The sequence below is a fragment of the Thermobia domestica genome, chromosome 6 (genome assembly GCF_964235325.1).
Source record: "Thermobia domestica chromosome 6, izTheDome1.hap1.1, whole genome shotgun sequence".
In the NCBI taxonomy this organism is placed as follows: domain Eukaryota; kingdom Metazoa; phylum Arthropoda; class Insecta; order Zygentoma; family Lepismatidae; genus Thermobia; species Thermobia domestica.
This window is the reverse complement of record NC_137459.1, coordinates 52,400,078-52,406,136: the sequence shown is the minus strand read 5'-3', so window position 1 is coordinate 52,406,136 and position 6,059 is coordinate 52,400,078.

The window sequence follows — 6,059 nt, the reverse complement described above, 5'->3', positions numbered from 1 at the left end:
AAGTGCTCAAATTAGCGTTGGTCAAAAGACTGTTCCCAGTACCGGACATTGCCAAACCGAGGAGTGGTTGTGAATATGGAAAGAAATGTTATGTTGTAGTTGTCAAATACAATTTATTTGCTATGTTAATAGTATTGAAATATCCAGTTCTTTCAATGTTATCTCACAGGATGAGCTGTATTAGTACTTTCTGTTCAAACTGTCCAGCAGTCCTCCGAACACTACAGTTTCCCGCTAACACACTATCCACAGTTTTCTTCATACTTTCTTCATCCCATTCCGCTTTCCTGAATGTAGCCATCCTTGTACCAAGTCCCTAGAAATAAATTCCACCCTAAATATATTCTCAACTAAGACTAATTAGGTAATTTCTTCAGTCCGGTACTGGGAATATACGTAGTACCCGGTACTACTGGGAAATTTTACTTAGGTAGTTAATGTTTTTACACTGTACGCTTCTCTAATTATTAAGAAATATTATGAGAGTAAATAAAATAAGTTTACTTCACTTACCTGAAGAGGGTAAAAATCTTCTGTAAACGTTATATGTGTAATGCAAGACAGCAGCAATGATCAATTTTCAGCGATTTACTTGAGACTAGCGCGCACGGCAGACAAGTCGCGCCAAACACTTAACCCTTGTTGATAAATGCTACAGATGTATGTAGAACAGCATCTCTGTAGCGCCAGAATAATAAAACTACTACTGTCCGGCACTGGGAACAGTCCGGTACTGGGGCAAGCTCCCCTAATTCCGATTCATTATTTCTTCTAGAATTCAGTTTCCACTGCAGATCTTTCATATTGTTTCCTACTACGTGTCTCCTTTTGAACAACATTAAACATGAAATAGGTAGTCACGATACGCACTTAGTTGGAAATTAAGGAAAATGACACTTAGCACCTTTCTGCTTTCTGGGGGCGATATGTGCAATGCGTGCATTTGCACGGCACGGCAACATCTCATAACTATATTATTTAAGATAAATATTTCTTATTGGAAACAGATTTCATGATGATGGTAATTAAATTTACCAAGCTGACCTATTTGAATACTACATTCATAAATCATGTTTAGATCGAATTAGTTTAAGGTCACGTGGACAGTGCTAAAACAAATGGTCAAACAAATCTCTGCATGAATTGCTTGGTTGTTGTCAAACACAAGAACAACTATCGAACAGTAGCGAACATTTGTTGCATTTAGTTAGTTATCATAGTTTTGATAAGAAAAGTTCTCTTTTCTTTGTCACAAACAAGTTTCTTATCATTAAAAGTGGAAACAAGGTATTATTATTTATTTTTTTTTAAACAGGTGCAGAAGGGAAATCAAGAAATAAAGATAAAAGAGCTAGTTGCACTGGAATTGCAAACTGATATATTGAGATTGAAGTTTGATATTAAATTCTATAAAAAGGATTGCCATCTTTCCTCTACAAGTGTGTTTGCTTTATCTGTCACTAAAATTATTTAAAGAAAGAAAAAAAAACAGACAAAACAAAACTGTATTTGTAGAGTATTTAGGCCTTTCTAAGTAGAGTAGTCTTTCCCTCCGCTTCGCTGTTCATTGCACAGAGTGCAAATCGCCTCTAACCGGCCCTGGTGATGTTTCGTTTCGGAAAGTGCATCTATTTATATAGGATGGAAGAGCTGTCTCGTCTAGTCTTGTAGGTAACCCTAGTTGCAAGAATATGGCTTTTAGAAAAAATGTAAGTGGATGGCGAGATTAAAAAAAAAAAGACTATATCTTTCTATTCGTACACTAAATGCATTTTGCATAATAATATACTATTACTTACATAGTAACAGTACAGTACCGGAACCCTTTTCCCACCCTTTTCCCATTTTTTTTTTTTTTTTTTGAAAAAATGTTCACATAGGGCCTATATTAGAATATTTTTGAGTTGAAATCTAAACGAACATTATATTATATGCATTTAAAGGTAATAGAATTAATAGTTTGCAGCATCTGCTAATTTCTTCCACCTGTTTACATTTTGATGCTTGCCTTCGCAGCCGTCAAAATTCTGTTGAAATAAAAGAATCTGTTCGTGGCGTCCGTGAGTATCGTCAGGAAAAATTCCAGACAATGCCTCCGCAAGAGGAGGGTGTCAGGGTTTAACTCCCCCTTGAGGAAGATACACGAGTTGAGTAGATTTTAGTTTAGCGTCCCTTTCAGCAGCGAGGCTATATGAGACGTGGACCTCCTGATTAACGTGTTATCCGAACCACATGAGCTCCCGCCGGGAATCGAACCCGGGTCTCCCACGCCAAAGGCGCGTACGCTAACCGCTTAGCTACGGAGGAGCTCAAGGAAGATTCACAAAATATACATTTAACATACTAATGTGTGTATACTAGTGCTCTCAACGGGTCGGGTCGGGTTGAAGACGACCCGACCCGACCCCTGACCCGAATTGACTGACCCGACCCGACCCGATTGACCCGACCCTGATCCGATCCGATTGACCTGACCCGATTGACCCGACAACCCGACCCGAGCTGACCCGATTGACCCGACCCGACAACCCGACCCGAGCTGACCCGACTGACCCAACCCGACAACCCGACCCGAGTTGACCCGAGTCGGGTCGGGTCAACCTGACCCGTTTGAGAGCACTATGGTGTGAACACACTGGGTGAACGCCAAAAATAACTCCCATTGGGAATTAAACCCGGACCACGTGTACCGAAGTCTTACACGTTAACCACTAGCTAGATCAAGCGGGGGATTTGTATATGCATCTTAATGAATATTTGGCACTTTTGAGGTTTGATTATTTCTTTTTATAACTGATACCAGTGTCCGACGTGGGAGAAATTTATTGTTTTCTTGCTTTAGTTCTATGTGACGAAATTTTTATTCAAGGTCAGTTTCTCACCTGCTCGGACGGCAGGGGGTCTTCTCAGAAGGCAGTAGCAAGAGTCTCTTGGCGGAGACAAAATCACAGTTGAAGGAAATCGTTTAACTACAATGATAAGGGTTGAGGAAACGGGAGAACACCTGTGATTTTTTCCAACCCTTCAACTTTCATTCCAAAATAGGTTCTTATGATTCCGGGACCCTCGCCACTTTGATTTTTCTTTCTCGGTAATTAAAACGTATTTTGCAATATATATAGTTGCAAGTAAGAAGATACATAATATGAATTTTGTAATTCAAAATTTAAAAATACAGTATGATAATTAATTATAAAGTACTAACTTTATTTCATCACTTTCAGCTCAACAAATGAAATTCAAACAATTCGCAACCTGGGTCTTGGACATCAATACTGCGTCTTATTCTTTGTCTTGCACAGTCAAGTCTTGGTCCTGCATTTCGTAGTCTTGGTGGTCTTTCATGCCATACAAGAACCAAGAATGCTCGCCTCATCAGTACAAATGAAGACCAAGTGTGATTTTGATTATGGTCTTTCATACTATACGGAAAGCAAGAAAATATGCTCATCGCTACTTCGTGATCACCAAAACAAGGCCAAGAGCAAGATTACTATGCACTTCGTCTTGACTATCCAATCTTTATCTTATTCTTGTATCTATGTTCTTGGGCTTGGTGAAATAAAATGAAATATTCAGTTTAAGGTCCCTTGATTCTGCACCGAGGCTAAGGGATATGGTAACGATGAGAAATGAATGCAATGGTGGAATGAAGAAAGTGGGAGGAAACAGGAGAACCTCGCTAAAATCCACTACACGGCGTTTCTCCACCACAAAGCCCACTTAGCACAAGCTGGGATCGAACCATGGACACCATGCACCAGAGATGAATTCTCTACCACTGAGCTACCGCAGCCCTGCTTGGGCTTGGTGTCCATATACAATCTTTCTTTTAGCCTTGCTTAAACAACTTCTAGTTTTGTTCTAAATCCAGACTCCATATTGGCGTAGATATTAATATTACAGTCGATTGGTAAAATCAATCTTCCACATTTAAAAATTAAAGTACACACAAGTACAAAAATAAGCATTTACCATAAAAACACTAGCTGCAAGTGTTCAAAATAGATTTATGGCTTCTATAAAATCAATTTAAAATTGCTATTTTTAATTAGGCAGCTAGTGAAAAACAGCAGCTTTCGACTCCAGCCGAGTTAAGCTCAACCTAAACTCAGTTGACCAAAGTAAACTGACCCGACTGACCCGACCCGATAACCCAACCCGAGCTGACCCGATTGACCCGACCCGACAACCCGACCCGATAACCCTACCCGAGCTGACCCGATTGACCCGACCCGACAACGCGACCCGAGCTGACCCAACCCCAGTAGCCTGACCTGACCCGAGCTGACCCGACCCGACCCGACCTGACCCGACCCGACCTGACCCGTAACCCGACTCGTTTGAGAGAACTAAAAACATCTGAAATTATATGAACTTGAGAGCTTGAATCCTCCCTCTTGCCGAATGTTGATCTACGCCACTGGTCCCGCAGGAAGTAATTTCTCTAAATCACACTTTGTTCCTAATTGCAATATCTTCCAGTAAAATGTGAATGAACGTTCTCTCAGATGAACCGTATAGCAACATCATCAAGGTCATCTGCTCATCATATGAACAACCTCTGCACTGATGTTCATCAGGATACTAGGACCACTATAACACAGTTTAAACTAGAAATAGGTGGACTTGTGGCTGCTCCGATGTCATTGCTCGGCATTTGGTACAAAAAGCAATAAAAGATCTAAAGATAACGAGGGTAAGTCGAAAGATGTGTTAAAAGTGTGGAAGCTGGTGTAATAACAAATTCATGGTAAGTACAGGCATCTTTCTCTCCTTCCCTAAAAAAATGAAAACAGGGAACGATACAAAAATACGAAAGAGGCCTTAGTGGCTATGTGGATAGCGAACGCAATTTTGGAGCGGAAGACCTGGGTTCGATTCCAGTCGGATGCTCATGTCATTCGGATCCCATGTTAAGCTCTAGGTCCATGTCTCGCTGGTGAAAGGGACGCTAAACCCAAAGCCAAAATCGAGACAAGAAAACAGAAGACAAATAAAAATATGAAAAACAATAAGTATGAAGTTTATATTCTCATTACTAGGCCAGTAATCAACTTGGGTACTCAGGTTTACTTGTTACTTATTCGTATACATTGAATAACATTGTGGAAATGGCAAGGGACATTTCATATTATTCGGAGTTTGCTATTTGGATTCGTGGCTGCTCGTAATATTACTATTTTATTTTTCAACCAACCATGTAAAAATCAGAGGCGAACATAGAAGGTAAAAAGTGGGGGGGGGGATTTAACAGCCAGAACCCAAACTATGATAGGTATATCGTGAAATTACTATAAACTTTCAAGTATATATAGATAATAGCTTAAATAATAATTTTAGTCACTCAAAAAAAGCTGGGGACCTAGGCCCCGGGCTAGAACCGCCCCTAGTAAAAATCTTCACCTAAGTGAATGAGAAGTTATGATGGAATAGAAGTTTGCACTTAAAGCTTACTTTCTTTCTTTCTTTTTTTTTTTTTTTTCTTTAACATGAACAGTGGATGATTGATAGTCAACATGCAATAATACAATACAAAGCAAAATTCAAACATTGCAACTCTATTAACTACTCAAGCGGTTGAGATGTATTCACACGTCTTGCGGCAGAAATCACAGTGGGTTTGACGTGTGTGAACGTCACGACATAGTCCAGTTCTCAATCAATGTTTGTATTGTTTTCACTTTTTACTGGTGTGACTTCGTATATTTTTAAAATCGAGGGATTGAGAGAGACAGCATAGAGATTTTTAAAAAAATATCCACTGCGCAGTGGCGTATTTACGATTTTGCTTCGGGGAGTTTGCTAACTTTCGGGGCCCCTGAAGATGTGAAAATTCTGCAAGATGTTTCATATACTTTACTATAGTAAGTAAGATTTCGGGGTGGCTTAAGCCCGGAATCCCCCCCTAAATACGCCACTGCCACTGCGGAATAACGGCCAGGCGAGAAAAAAATGGTTAGTTAATAAGATTGCTAAAAAATCCATGTAGAAGCAGTTCATCACCTTTTGTTTTATTGTCAGGCTCTTAAAGAATAACGCTCATGTTTTACTGTGTA